This window comes from Urocampus carinirostris, chromosome 9, assembly GCF_059441175.1.
Source record: "Urocampus carinirostris isolate Australia breed hairy pipefish chromosome 9, RoL_Ucar_1.0, whole genome shotgun sequence".
In the NCBI taxonomy this organism is placed as follows: domain Eukaryota; kingdom Metazoa; phylum Chordata; class Actinopteri; order Syngnathiformes; family Syngnathidae; genus Urocampus; species Urocampus carinirostris.
Window position 1 is genome coordinate 42674367 of NC_142357.1, and position 14554 is coordinate 42688920.

The following is a 14554-nucleotide window of genomic DNA, read 5'->3' on the forward strand; positions in this document are numbered from 1 at the left end:
TTCTTTCTTTCTGTCTTTCTTTCTGTCTTTCGTTCTTTTTCTTTATCTTTCTGTCTGTCTGTCTGTGTCTGTCTGTCTGTCTGTGTCTGTCTGTCTGTCTGTCTTTCTTTCTTTATCTTTCTGTCTTTCTTTCTTTATCTTTCTGTCTTTTTTTCTTTTTCTTTCTGTCGTTCTTTCTTTCTGTCTTTCTTTCTTTCTGTCTTTCTTTCTGTCTTTATCTTTGTCTTTCTGTCTGTGTCTATCTGTCTGTCTGTCTTTCTTTCTTTATCTTTCTGTCTTTCTTTTTTTATCTGTCTGTCTGTCTGTCTATCTTTCTTTTTCTTTATGTCTTCCTTTCTTTGTCTGCCTGTCTCAATATAACACGCATTCAAATTTTGGGGTTAAAAAAAATATGTGTATTCTCAAATAGGTAGGATGTAAGCGGAAAAAAAATGGATTTAAATGAAAAAGGAAACATGACAATGAGGATCTATGGCCTGCATTCCAAAAGAACACATTTCCTTTTGACAAATTCTTCAATCTCGCTAATAGATCCGTTCGCTAGTGCTTATTTGCAGATGTGGGGTTTCTTTTATCTTTTTTTTTCTTTTCTTTCTTTTAGCTGTTCCAAAATGTTGCGGAACGGAAAGAAAGTGAAGGCAAGCACCACTGCGCTTCCTTTTCCTTTTCCTGTGTTGCGCCTGTTGGATTGTTGATAGGACGGCGGCCTGTAATACGTTGAATTCAACCGACTTTTTATGTGTGTCATCATAAGAGTAATTTTATAAGAAGGGGCCTATATGCAGTATATCCATCCATTATCTGCACCGCTTATCCTCAGTAGGGTCGCGGGGGTGCTGGAGCCTATCCCAGCTAGCTTCGGGCAGTGGGCAGGGGACACCCTGAACTGCTTGCAAGGCACACAGTCGCTCGCTCATTCATACCCAGGGGCGATTACTCACTCGCTCATTCACACCTAGGGACAATTTGGACGGGCCTGAAACGCATGTTTTTGGAATGTGGGAGGAAACCCAGGCACAGGGAGAACATGCAAACTCCACAAAGGAGGTTCGATCTCATGACCTCAGAACTGTGCCGCACCTAACCACTGCCCCACCGTGCTGCCCTATGCAGTATATATATCTCTCTTTAAAGTTTAAAGTTTTTGGTTGCTGATTAGCGTGAAATTGCTAAAATAATCAGTTATTATGTTATGACTATGTTGTTATCATGTTATTACTAGGTTTTAATATTAAAACGGGTGTTTCAGCCTTTAAATCGGTATTGAGTCAATTGCTTTGCTTATCTTATATTTTCTTTCCTGAAAATATTTTTAGTTTGGTATTTACACCTTTTGTTTTATTGTTCAACAACAGGAACGTTTCCTCGCAGGGTTTTTCTGTGCCTCGCCATAAAAATACATGTATAGACTATAGGTACTCTATCAGGGGTTGAGCAACACTTTTGAAATGAAAGATATCAGTTATGGCTTTTGTTTGTCTTTCTTTATTTCTTTCTTTCTTTTTTCTCTTTCTCTGTTTCTCTCCCCCTTTCTTTCTTTCTTTCTTTCTTTCTTTCTTTTGTCTTTCTTTTGTCTTTCTTTCTTTCTTTCTTTTTTGTACTTTATTTTTTCTGTTCTTGCTCTATTGTTTTCTTTCTCTTTTTCCATGTTCTCTCTTTCCTATATTTTCTGTATTCTCTCTCACTTTTTTGTTCTCTTTCTGTCTTTCTGTCTTTTTTTCTTTCTTTTTTTCTGTCTTTCTGGCTTTCTTTCTTTCTCTTTTTTTACTTTATTTTTTCTGTTCTTTCTCTATTGTTTTCTTTCTCTTTTTCTCTGTTCTCTCTTTCCCTGTATTTTCTGTGTTCTCTCTCACTTTTGTTCTCTTTCTGTCTTTCTTTTTTTCTTTTTTCTCTTTTTTTGTAATTTATTTTTTCTGTTCTTGCTCTATTGTTTTCTTTTTCTCTGTTCTCTCTTTCTTCTATTTTCTGTGTTCTCTCTCACTTTTTTGTTCTCTTTCTGTCTTTCTGTCTTTCTGTCTTTCTGTCTTTTTGTCTTTTTGTCTTTCTTTTTTTTCTTTTTCGTACTTTCTTTTTTCTGTTCTTGCTCTATTGTTTTCTTTCTTTTTTCCTCTGTTCTCTCTTTCCTCTATTTTCTGTGTTCCCTCTCACTTTTTTGTTCTCTTTCTGTCCTTCTGTCTTTCTTTCTGTCTTTCTTTTTCCCTTTTTTTACTTTATTTTTTCTGTTCTTGCTCTATTGTTTGCTTTCTCTTTTTCTCTGTTCTCTCTTTCCTCTATTTTCTCTGTTCTCTCTCACTTTTTTGTTCTCTTTTTTTCTTTCTTTCTTTCTTTCTGTCTTTCTTTCTGTCTTTCTTTCTGTCTTTCTTTCTTTTTTTCTCTTTTTTGTTCTTTATTTTTTCTGTTCTTGCCCTATTGTTTTCTTTTTCTTTTTATCTGTTCTCTCTTTCCTCTATTTTCTCTGTTCTCTCTCACTTTTTTGTTCTCTTTTTTTCTTTCTTTCTTTCTGTCTTTCTTTCTGTCTTTCTTTCTTTTTTTCTCTTTTTTGTTCTTTATTTTTTCTGTTCTTGCCCTATTGTTTTCTTTTTCTTTTTATCTGTTCTCTCTTTCCTCTATTTTCTCTGTTCTCTCTCACTTTCTGTCTTTCTTTCTAGTGTGTTATGTTTAGAACTGTCCACGGACAACCCAGCGATTCGCAAAGGGCTTCTTGGGGCTTGCGATCCACACGTCGGAGACCCCTGTCCACGACGTTGTGATTCTTCTACGGGAGGGAGTAAAGAAACACAAGCCTCTTCGGCAATATCATCGTCGAGAGTAGTTTATGGGTTCTCTCGCGAGGTCTAAAGATGTCTCGGTGGCGTGTGAAGTTTTTCTCAAAGTGCCGCCACGCCCGTTTTGCCCGTTTTGCTCGTCTTGTCCGAGAAATGGAGAAAAAAGGGCGCGGTCGCCCAAAACAAAAGAAAAGAAAATAGGATTTACATAAGACACTTCTCTCCGGAGGACCAAGGGCGTGTTGCAGTATGTTTGTTTGGGTCTGTTTTCGTTACTCGTCTTTCACTCTTTCTTTTTTTTTATCTCTCGCTCTCTCTTCTTATTTTCTTTTTTTCTTTCTTTCTTTCTTTCTTTCTTTCTTTCTTTCTTTCTTTCTTTCTTTCTTTCTTTCTTTCTTTCTTTCTTCTATCTAGACATCTATCTAGACATCTACCTATAAAGACATCTACCTATCTAGACATGTATCTAGACACCAGCTATCTAGACACCTATCTATCGAGACATCTATCTATCTGAGACTGGGAGGTCGGTGGTTCGCGCCCCGGCCGAGTCATTCCTAAGACTTAAAAGTGGTCGGCGGCGCCCTCTGTTGGCTGCGGCTGCATCGGCTCGCTACAACGGGTCAGGTGCAATCGACATTTCGTTCTGTGTACATTGTTACACAGAATGACAATACAAGGAAATTATTATTATTATTATTATTATTATTATTATCTAGACATCTATCTAGACACCTATCTATTGAGACATCTACCTATCTAGACATCTACCTATCTAGACATGTATCTAGACATCTACCTATCTAGACATGTATCTATCTAGACATGTATCTAGACACCAGCTATCTAGACACCTATCTATCGAGACATCTATCTATCCAGACATCTATCTATCCAGACATCTATCTATTTAGACATGTATCTAGACATGTATCTAGACAACTATCTAGACATCTATCTAGATAACTATCTATCTAGACATCTATCCATCTTTTTGGACATCTATCTAGACATTTATCTAGACATTTATCTAGACATATATCTAAACATATATCTAGACATCTATCTATCTGGACATCTATCTATCTAGACATCCATCTAGACATCTATCTATCTATCTATCTATCTGGAAATCTATCTATCTATCTAGACATTATCTATCTATCTGGACATCTCTCTATCTAGACATCTAATAACTAGACATATATCTGTACCGTCTGTACCTCTATCTATCTATCTGGACATCTATCTATCGAGGCATCTATCTATCGAGACATCTATCTATTTATCTAGACATCTATCAATCCATCTAGACATCTATCTATCTAGAAATCTATCTATCTAACTAGACATCTATCTCTATCTCTCTTTGTGTATGCTTTCACATGACTAGCGGGATTCACAAGAAAACTAACACTATAAAGTGTTAGAATGTCAACAACGGTGAATGTTATATTCTTTTCACGTGTTTATTGTTTTAGATTTGTTCTTTCTAGACTTGTGTATCCAACACAGTAGAGCAGAGCAAGACCAGCTTGTCGTCAAGGAAAGAATAACACCGGAAAGTGTTAAAAATACCAGTCACGGGCGTGGATCCTTCCTTTTATTGGCTTTTACCTTTTTCTTTCTTTCTTTCCTTCCTTATTTCTCTTTCCTAATCTCTCGATTTTTTGATGTATGCTTTTACGTCACGAGCAAGATGGACAGCATAACTAACGCTAGAAAGGGTCAATATTCACGAGTGTCGGTTTTTAGGAATGGATTTATTGTTGTGGAGGCACATAGGCCGTCCAAAATGTATAGAAATTAATTGCCGGCCCCAGCATTTTGAAAAGTGCTTTTATTTTGGAATTTATTCTATTTTAACCTCTTCAAGTTTTATTGTATTTATAGCTCGTTTTCTAGAAAGAAATAATAAGAAAAATAATACCCCAAAATGAGCAAAAATGATCTGTAGAAGCATAAGAATTCAAAACAGGACAGAAAAAAACTTGTTTTAATATTTTATATTATTTAATATTTTTATTATTTTAGTGTTAGCTTAAAATGTTCTATCGAAATAACAAAAATGATACTTAAAAAATATCCATGGAGCAAAATATATTCGTCAACTTTTTTTTCAGTGAAATTGTCACGACCAGCACACAGGGTGGACCCAATCGCGTAACGTTTTCTCACAATTTTATTGAAAGAAAGAGGAAGGGCAGGGCCCGAGAACCGATGCTCGCTGGACGCGGGAAGCAAGTCGCTCTCGCAATCGGATTGTGATCCGAACACGGAAGCGGATTTTCCGTAGCGAGCGATGGCGGTGTCAGGGATGGAAAAACGGGTCCGTAGGCGGGACAGGGAGAGCAAGGCGTGGTCGGGGTCGGAAAGGATTCGTAAGCCAGAACGGGAGAGTAGATGTAGTCGGGGACAAAAAGAACCTGTCCGTACCTGATCTTTGGCGATGACCTGTTTTTTGATCCCGACCACGTCTGCTCTCCCGTGCCAGCTTACGACCAATGTTCCCTCTAAGCTGCGTGTGTGCGCAAAAGAAAATCTAGCCAGCGCACAAAAATCAGGGCTCAAAATTGCTAATTAAGAAACAAATTAAGTCAAAGTTACAGTGCATGAAGGTCAAAATACACGGGTTCCCCTGACGTTGTGTCCTAAATGCGGTATTTTGAAGTCAATGTCGAAGTAGAACCAAGTTGAGTAGTCAGTAGTTTTTCGAGAACCGGCTTCTTCGGCTCGGCTCACTAAAAAGAACCGACTCTTTTGGGTCCCAAACGGCTCTTTGGGTTGTTTTTGCTTCTTTAATCCCTACACGACCAAATATTATGTAAAATTGTGCACAAAATGACTTTGGGGGGGGGGTGTAATTGAACAAAAAAGAAAAAAAATGCCAAAATAAAAAAGTAGTGAAAAGCTGAGAAAAAAACGAAACAAAAGGAAGAGAAAAAAGAAAGAAAAATTAAGAAAAAAGCCGGAAAAAAAGAAAATAAAGAAACAAAGGAAAATAAGTACATAGAGAACAAAAAGAAAAAAGTAACAGCTAGGAAAAAATAAACACAGTGAGATTTTTTTTAAAGGAATTTTAAAAAGGTAGAAAAAAACTGGGAAAAAGAAGAAAAAGTTTGTGTTGCATTCAGATAATTTCTAATTATATCAAGTATATCTTGTTGCCAACATTGTACTTCCACTAAAAAATGTAATTAAGTACAGTTCTGTATCTTACAACCGACTCAATAAGCCCCCAAAAATGTTAGAATTATGCGACAAAAGATACCAGGAAAAAAAAGAAATGGATATCTTGTGAAAGAATGGTAAAAACAAACAACGTTTGTAGGCCATCGTACATGAGTCAATTCATTCAATAGAGAAAAATAATTTGGCATTGCCGGAAACTCAGCAAAATGTAACGTGATGTCATGTTTTGGACATGTTTGACAATGATTTAGATGCCACACTTGGGATTGCCGTTGCTCACTGTTGTTTCAAGCGTTGCTCACCGACTTTGTGTGAACGCTCAGACCCGGAAGGAAAATGACAGGGAAAATTGCTTACGACCTGTTTTTGATTGCGACTACGTCTGCTCTCCCGTCCCGGCTTACGACCCGTTTTCGATCCCGACCACGTTTTTGCTCTCCTGTTCCCTGAGTGCAAAAAAGTGGAACGGGTCCACTCAAATCAGGCTAGCTGTTTTTTGGAAACACACCCTTTGTAATGTTAACCTCGGGAGAGGAAACTGGATCCGAGGTCCCCCCGCCCTCGTAAGGGCGAGGAACGAACAATAAGAAATTTTTCAGGAGCGGGGTGGACGAGCGCTTATCTGGACTAGCATTCCTTTAGCGTGCGTCAGGCCTGCTATCTGCGTGTTTGAAGGGTCGGCTAACGGAGGCCTCGTTCCTCCCTCCGCTGTGAGAACACTGAGAACGTTCCGCCCGACCACGAGTCGATACTTTTCTTTGTGGAGTTTGTTTTTTGGGTTTGCTAAAGGATAGAAAGCGTTGTTCTTGCTGACCCTCGAGTTGCCCTAGCCCCAGACCCAGTTCTGAGTCCTAATCCCCTGACCCTAACTAACAACTAACCCCTAACCCCAGGCTCTCACTCTAAATTTAAACCCCAGACCCCTAAAACCTAACTCTAACCCTAGTCTTAGCCCTTATCTCAAACCTCTTGACCCTACCCTAACCTTAGCCTTAATCTATCCCTAACTTTAGCCCTAAGCCTTACCCTAGAATCCTGACCCTACCCTAACCTTAGTCTTCATCTATCCTTAACCTTAGCCCTAAGCCTTAACGTAGGACCCTGACCCTACCCTAACCTTAGCCTGAATCTATCCCTAACTTTAGCCCTAAGCCTTACCCTAGAATCCTGACCCTACCATAACCTAACTCTTAATCTATCCTTAACCTTAGCCCTAAGCCTTAACGTAGGACCCTGACCCTACCCTAACCTTAGCCTTAATCTATCCCTAACCTTAGCCTTAAGCCTTACCCTAGAACCCTGACCCTACCCTAACCTTAGCCTTAATCTATCCCTAACTTTAGCCCTAAGCCTTACCCTAGAATCCTGACCCTACCCTAACCTAACTCTTAATCTATCCTTAACCTTAGCCCTAAGCCTTAACGTAGGACCCTGACCCTACCCTAACCTTAGCCTTAATCTATCCCTAACCTTAGCTTTAAGCCTTACCCTAGAACCCTGACCCTACCCTAACCTTAGCCTTAATCTATCCCTAACCTTAGCCCTAAGCCTTACCCTAGAGTCCTGACCCTACCCTAACCTTAGCCTTAATCTATCCCTAACTTTAGCCCTAAGCCTTACCCTAGAATCCTGACCCTACCCTAACCTTAGTCTTCATCTATCCTTAACCTTAGCCCTAAGCCTTAACGTAGGACCCTGACCCTACCCTAACCTTAGCCTGAATCTATCCCTAACTTTAGCCCTAAGCCTTACCCTAGAATCCTGACCCTACCATAACCTAACTCTTAATCTATCCTTAACCTTAGCCCTAAGCCTTAACGTAGGACCCTGACCCTACCCTAACCTTAGCCTTAATCTATCCCTAACCTTAGCCTTAAGCCTTACCCTAGAACCCTGACCCTACCCTAACCTTAGCCTTAATCTATCCCTAACTTTAGCCCTAAGCCTTACCCTAGAATCCTGACCCTACCCTAACCTAACTCTTAATCTATCCTTAACCTTAGCCCTAAGCCTTAACGTAGGACCCTGACCCTACCCTAACCTTAGCCTTAATCTATCCCTAACCTTAGCTTTAAGCCTTACCCTAGAACCCTGACCCTACCCTAACCTTAGCCTTATACGAGTCATTCCTAAGACTTAAAAAGTGGTCGGCGGCGCCCTCTGTTGGCTGCGGCTGCATCGGCTCGCTACAACGGGTCAGGTGCAATCGACATTTCGTTCTGTGTACATTGTTACACAGAATGACAATACAAGGAAATTATTATTATTATTATTATTATACTATCCCTAACCTTAGCCTTAAGCCTTACCCTAAAATCCTGACCCTACCCTAACCTTAGCCTTAATCTATCCCTAACCTTAGCCTTAAGCCTTACCCTAGAGTCCTGACCCTACCCTAACCTTAGCCTTAATCTATCCCTAACTTTAGCCCTAAGCCTTACCCTAGAATCCTGACCCTACCCTAACCTAACTCTTAATCTATCCTTAACCTTAGCCCTAAGCCTTAACGTAGGACCCTGACCCTACCCTAACCTTAGCCTTAATCTATCCCTAACCTTAGCTTTAAGCCTTACCCTAGAACCCTGACCCTACCCTAACCTTAGCCTTAATCTATCCCTAACCTTAGCCCTAAGCCTTACCCTAGAGTCCTGACCCTACCCTAACCTTAGTCTTAATCTATCCCTAACCTTAGCCCTAAGCCTTACCCTAGAATCCTGATCCTACCCTAACCTTAGTCTTAACCTATCCTTAACCTTAGCCCTAAGCCTTAACGTAGGACCCTGACCCTACCCTAACCTTAGCCTGAATCTATCCCTAACCTTAGCCCTAAGCCTTACCCTAGAATCCTGACCCTACCCTAACCTTAGTCTTAACCTATCCTTAACCTTAGCCCTAAGCCTTAACGTAGGACCCTGACCCTACCCTAACCTTAGCCTTAATCTATCCCTAACCTTAGCCTTAAGCCTTACCCTAGAATCCTGACCCTACCCTAACCTTAGTCTTAATTGATCCCTAACCTTAGCCCTAAGCCTTACCCTAGAACCCTGACCCTAACTGTAACTCACCCTATAACCCTTACACCTATTTTCTAAATCTAGCCTTAGTCGTAACCCTAAACCCAAAACTAAAACCATTATCCTAACCATAGCCTTATTCCTAACCTTAACCCTTGCTCTCTGAACCTAACCCAAGCCGTGGCCTGAACCTAAACCTTCAGGCCCTGCCCTACCCAAACCTAGTCTTGACCTAATGCTTAGACCTTACCCCAAAACCTAAATTCAACCTTCTAACCTTCACCCTAAGCTTAACCCCTGAACTTTAAACCTAACCCAAGTTGGCCCTAACCTTAACTTCAAAGCCCTGCCCAACCTAACCCTAGCCTTGACTTAGTGCTTAGACCTTACCCCTTGGCGAAGGGGGCGGTCGGGCAAGCAGGCGGGCGGGCACAATGTTGTTTATGTCACGGGAACCTGCCGGTTGTGTTTGGGATGTCGGTGCAAGGGTGGGCGAGGAAGGAACCCGAAGGGCACATTTCTACGAGGTTAGTCAGCGCAAGGGAGGGCGAAGGGGGGGCGAAGCGGGGGCCCCGGGCTCCTTTCCAGCTGGCCCTCCGTCCAGGAATGCGAAGCCGGGCGGGGTGGGGCCGACTCCCTTCTGCAGTCTTAGCCCGGGCGGAGCGGCCTTTTCCTTCTCATAGCTTTCTCTTTTTTTCCATCGCCGTTCGACGATCTCGTGTGTGCCGATTCCGTGTTTGAGCAGCTGCAGGTTCCGATTAGGTAAACAAAAATGGCCGCCGCCGCCGGTGGACACCTCCGGGACTCCAATATAAATATCCTAAATTGTATACGTTCTGGGGCACTGTTACCTGGAATTGAACCCAGGAATTCTGGATTGTAAGGCTTGCCAGTCAGTCACCGTGCCACAGTGCCAGATTTTTGTTTATTTTGTCAACGAATACGATTTGATAGATTTTTTTTTTTTATTCCATTTGTTTTTTTTGTTTATTTTACTGATGATTACTTTTTAAAATATTGTTTTATTTTATAAATGAAGTAATATTCTTTTTTTCTTATTTTATTTATTAAGTCATTTAGTATATTTTTATTCATTTATTTTATTTTTATTTTAAAAAAGGAAAAAACATTATTTTAATGATGTTCATTTTTATTTTTTAATTAAATATTTTTGTTTTAATTGTTTCTCTTATGAATTAGTTAATTATTTTTTTCCTTATAATAATATGAATCCTTTATCAATTTTATTATATATTTTATTTGTTTTGTTTTTGTCATTTATTTAGTGATAATTACAGTTTTTTTTTTTTTTACATTATTGTTTTATTTTATGAATTAAGTAATATACTTTTTTATTTTTTATATATATTAAGTCGTTTCGTATATTTTTAACCATTTATTTCCATTTTATTTAAAAAATATAAACATTATTTTAACGATCTTTGTTTTTATTTTTTTAATTCAATTTCTTTTTTGTTTTATTGTTTTACTCATTAATGAGTTCTTCTTTTTTCTAATATCCTTAATCAATTTTTTTATTTATTCTATTTGTTTTGTTTTTGTCATTTATTTTAGTGATGATTACGGTGTGATGATTTTTTTTTTTTTTACAATATTGTTTTATTTGATAAATGAAGTAATATACTTAATTTATTTTATTTATTAAGTCGTTTCGTATATTTGTATTCATTTATTTTCTTTTAATTTAAAAAGAAAGAAAAAAAATATTATTTTAATGATATTCATTTTTAGTTTTTAAAAAAATCATTTTTTGTTTTGTTTCATTGTTTTACTTAATAATTAGTTTATTATTTTTTTCTCTTTATAATGATATGAATTCTTTATCCATTTTATTATTTATTTTCTTTTTATTTTTGTTATTTTTAACACATTTATTATTATCCTATTTTTTGATTGATTTATGATGTCCTGCTAGTTTTATTTTTTTATTAGTGTGTTTTATAACTTCATTTTTTATTCGTTTTATGATTATATTAATTTATTGAATTAATTTTACTTAACATTTTTGTCTATTTTATTTTGATTTACTTTTTTGAGGTTTAATTAATATTTAAACGACTTAATTACAGAAAATAGTGATTTTTTTTAGCTAATGTTTAAATATTTATTCTTTTTTTCCCCTTCATTCACAAAAGGCAAAATCATTTGAAAAATGTTGCGGTTTGGTCACTTTGAGTCTCTGTAGTTTGTAATGTGTTTTTTAGCACTCGTTTTCCGCGGCAAAAATGAAACACTGTCCCTTTAACTCAGCTGCTGGGCAACGACTCCACCCAAGGCTACGAAAAGAGTCCAATATTCCAGAAGCCGTACGGAAGCCATTTTGTTGACATTCTGTCGGGGGCGGACTAATAGATTAAAGAGAAAGAAAAAGAGATGAAGAAATAAGAGAAAGAGGGAGGGAAAAGGAGAGAGGGCGGGACAAAGAAAGAAAAAGAGAGAAAGGGAAAGAGCTTGAGAAACAAAAGATAAAAAGTCGTGAGAGGGGAAAACAAAAGGGAGAGGAAGAAAGAAATCAAAGAGAAAAAGAAAGAAAGAAGGTGAGAAAAGAGAAAAGAAAGCGCGAAGGGTAGGAAGAGAGAAAGAGAAAAGAGAGAAAAGGAAGTTGGAGCAAAAGAAGTTAAAAGACACGAGAAAGAGAAAAAGAGCAACAAAGGAAGAGAAAAAGAGAGACACAGAGAGTGAAAGAGACAGAGACAGAGTGGGAGAAAAGAAAGAGAGAGAGAGAGAGAGAGGGAGAGGGTAAGAAAGAGGAAAAGGAAGGAAATAGAAAAATACAGAGTGAGAGAGAGATAGAAAAAAAGGATAGAAGAGGAGAGAGGGTGAGAAATTAATAAAGACATATATAGAGAGGAGAGAGAGAGACAGAGAGGGAGGGGGAGAGAGAGAGAGAGGGTAAGAAAGAGAAAAAGGAAGGAAATAGCAAAAGAGGCAGAAATACAAAAACAGAGAGAGAGATAGAAAAAAGGATAGAAGAAGAGAGAGGGTGAGAAATAAATAAAGACAGAGAGAGAGAGAGAAAGAGAGAGAGAGAAAGAAAGAGAAAAAGGAAGGAAATAGCAAAAGAGGCAGAAATAAAAAAACAGAGAGAGAGAGATAGAAAAAAGGATAGAAGAAGAGAGAGGGTGAGAAATAAATAAAGACATACAAAGAGATTGAGAGAAGGGGTAAGAAAGAGAAAAGGGGAGAAAAAGGAAGGAAATAGCAAAATAAATTGAAAAACAGAGAGAGATAGAAAAAAGGATAGAAGAAGAGAGAGAGAAAGAGGTGAATGAATACAAGTACAGTGTCTTTGTTCGAGGCACCTGGCTTTGGCAACATACAGTGGACCTATTTCAACCTGCAGCTTGTTTTTCTCTTGCGCTTCTCTAAGCGTTGTCTGGCGGGCCGGATTCAATCCCTTAGCGGGCCTGATCTGGCCCGCGGGCCGCCTCTTTGACACCTGTGCCCCGATAATTGCCTGACTAAAAATGCGTGTCGTTTTATTTTCAAGAATTGTTTTGCCGTGTCAAACTTTTTTTCACGATCATTCCAGCAGAAAAATATATCTATATTTCCTCTTTGTCATTATTTTCAAGATTTCTTTTTGATTTCCCGTCTTTTTGTGTCTCCAGAAGTCCAGAAAAGAGGAAAAAAAGCATCAGAGCGAAGCCCTCAGCCAGGCTTGAGCTGTCCCAGGTACCTTATTTTACGCACCCATACCCCAAAAAAAGTTACCTTTTGTCATGTTTGATGTCATATTGTAGTCAATTCCTCATCCCAAAGGTGAGAACCACCAGGAAAAGTATGTGTGTGTCTGTGTGTGGAGTCAAACTTTGGATCAATTTGAACTAGTCACGTGTTCAAATTTAAATACAAAAAAAACATTACTGGCGGAATACAGAGATGAAGAAAATGGGGTATGAAAGAAAAAGAGAGAGAGCGTGAGAAACAAAAGATAAAAGGTCCTGAGTGAGGGGGGAAAGAAAGGGAGAGGAAGAAAAAAATCCAAAGAGAAATAGAAAGACAGAAGGAGAGAAAAGAGGAAAGAAAGCGCAAAGGGTAGGAAGAGAGAAAGAGAAAAGAGAGAAAAAGGCAAAAAAGAAGTTAGAGCAAAATAAGTTAAAAAAGACAGAGAGAGAGATAGAGACAAAGAGCAACAAAGGAAGAGAAAAAGAGAGACACAGAGTGAAAGAGACAGAGACAGAGTGGGAGAAAAGGGGTGGGAGAGAGAGAGAGAGAGAAAAAAGAGAACGTGAGAGAGAGAGAGAGAGAAAAAAAAAGAACGCGAGAGAGAGAGAGAGAGAGAGAGAAAAGAGAACACGAGAGAGAGAAAAGAGAACGTGTGTGAGAGAGAGAGAGAGAGAGAGAGAGAGAGAAAGGAGAATGCGAGAGAGAAAAGAGAATGCGAGAGAGAGAGAGAAAAGAGAATGCGAGCGAGAGAGAGATAGAGAGAAAAGAGAATGGGAGAGAGAGAGAAAAGAGAATGCGAGAGAGAGAGAGAAAAGACAGAGAGAGAGAGAGAGAGAGAGAGAGAGAGAGAGAGAGAAAAGAGAATGAGAGAGTGAGCGAGAGAGAGAAAAGAGAACATGAGAGAGAGATGGCGAGAGAGAGAAAAGAGAACGTGAGAGAGAGAGAGAGAGAGAGAGAGAGAGTGAGAGAGAGAGAGAGAAAAGAGAACGCAATAGAAAGAGAGAGAGAGAGAGAGAGAGAGAGAGAGAAATAAATACAGGTACAGTGTCTTTGTTCGAGGCACCTTTCTTTGCCAACATCAAGTGGACATATTTCAACCCGCAGCTCCTTTTTCTCTTGCACTTCTCTGAGCGTTGTCTCGCGGGCCGGATTCAATCCCTCAGCGGGCCTCATCTGGCCCGCGGGCCGCCTGCTTGACACCTGTGCTGTAAAACCTTCCAATTCTACCCAGCAGTATTCTGAAGTATACAAGGCAAATTTCTGGGCAAATTGGGGTTATTTAGGTGGTATATTCCAGAAAATACGGTAATTGTCCTTGAAGAAATCTGTCAGGGAGGGGGGCAGGAAAGTCAACTCAAGGTCACCCCGGACCCCTCCCCAAACTCTTTTTCCAGGCCATCTTGTCAGCCTGACCTTGGAACAGCCCTCCCCTTTTGGCAAGGGTCCCCAACTCATGGCCCGGGGGCCTATTGTGACACCTTGAGGCCCCCGTCCTAATATGAAAGTTTAAAGAGCCTCTAGGGTGCTTGAAAAACATCATTTATTTAAAAAAAAATATTGATAAGGGGAAAAGACATAAACTTCCATGTTTTGAAATACACAGAGGTAAAGAAATATACATTTATTTGACAAAACATGAGGTAATGTCCGCCATCTTGCTGCTAAGGGTACTTCAAGAACAGGATCAGGACCCAAACGCGTGACGTTACTCACACAAGCCTTTTATTTGACGGGAAATAGAATAGAATAGAATAGAATATACCTTTATTGTCATTGTTACAAAATGGGTTAACATATTGTGATATTGTGCGTGGGTTCAAATCCAGCTCCAGACTTCCTGTGCAGAGTTTGTATGTTCTCCCCGTGCATGCGTGGGTTTCCTCCGGGCACTCC

At 39.1% G+C, this 14554-nt stretch overlaps 1 protein-coding gene across 1 annotated transcript in view; it reads left to right on the forward strand.

Annotated features, from left to right (window-relative positions):
* Positions 1-14554, forward strand: part of ahnak (AHNAK nucleoprotein) — a 65840-nt gene that overhangs the window by 14598 nt on the left and 36688 nt on the right. Inside the window, exon 2 of the mRNA XM_088343956.1 lies at positions 12604-12667. The gene's annotated coding sequence lies outside the window, so the exon portion shown is untranslated. The remainder of the gene's footprint in view (positions 1-12603; positions 12668-14554) is intronic.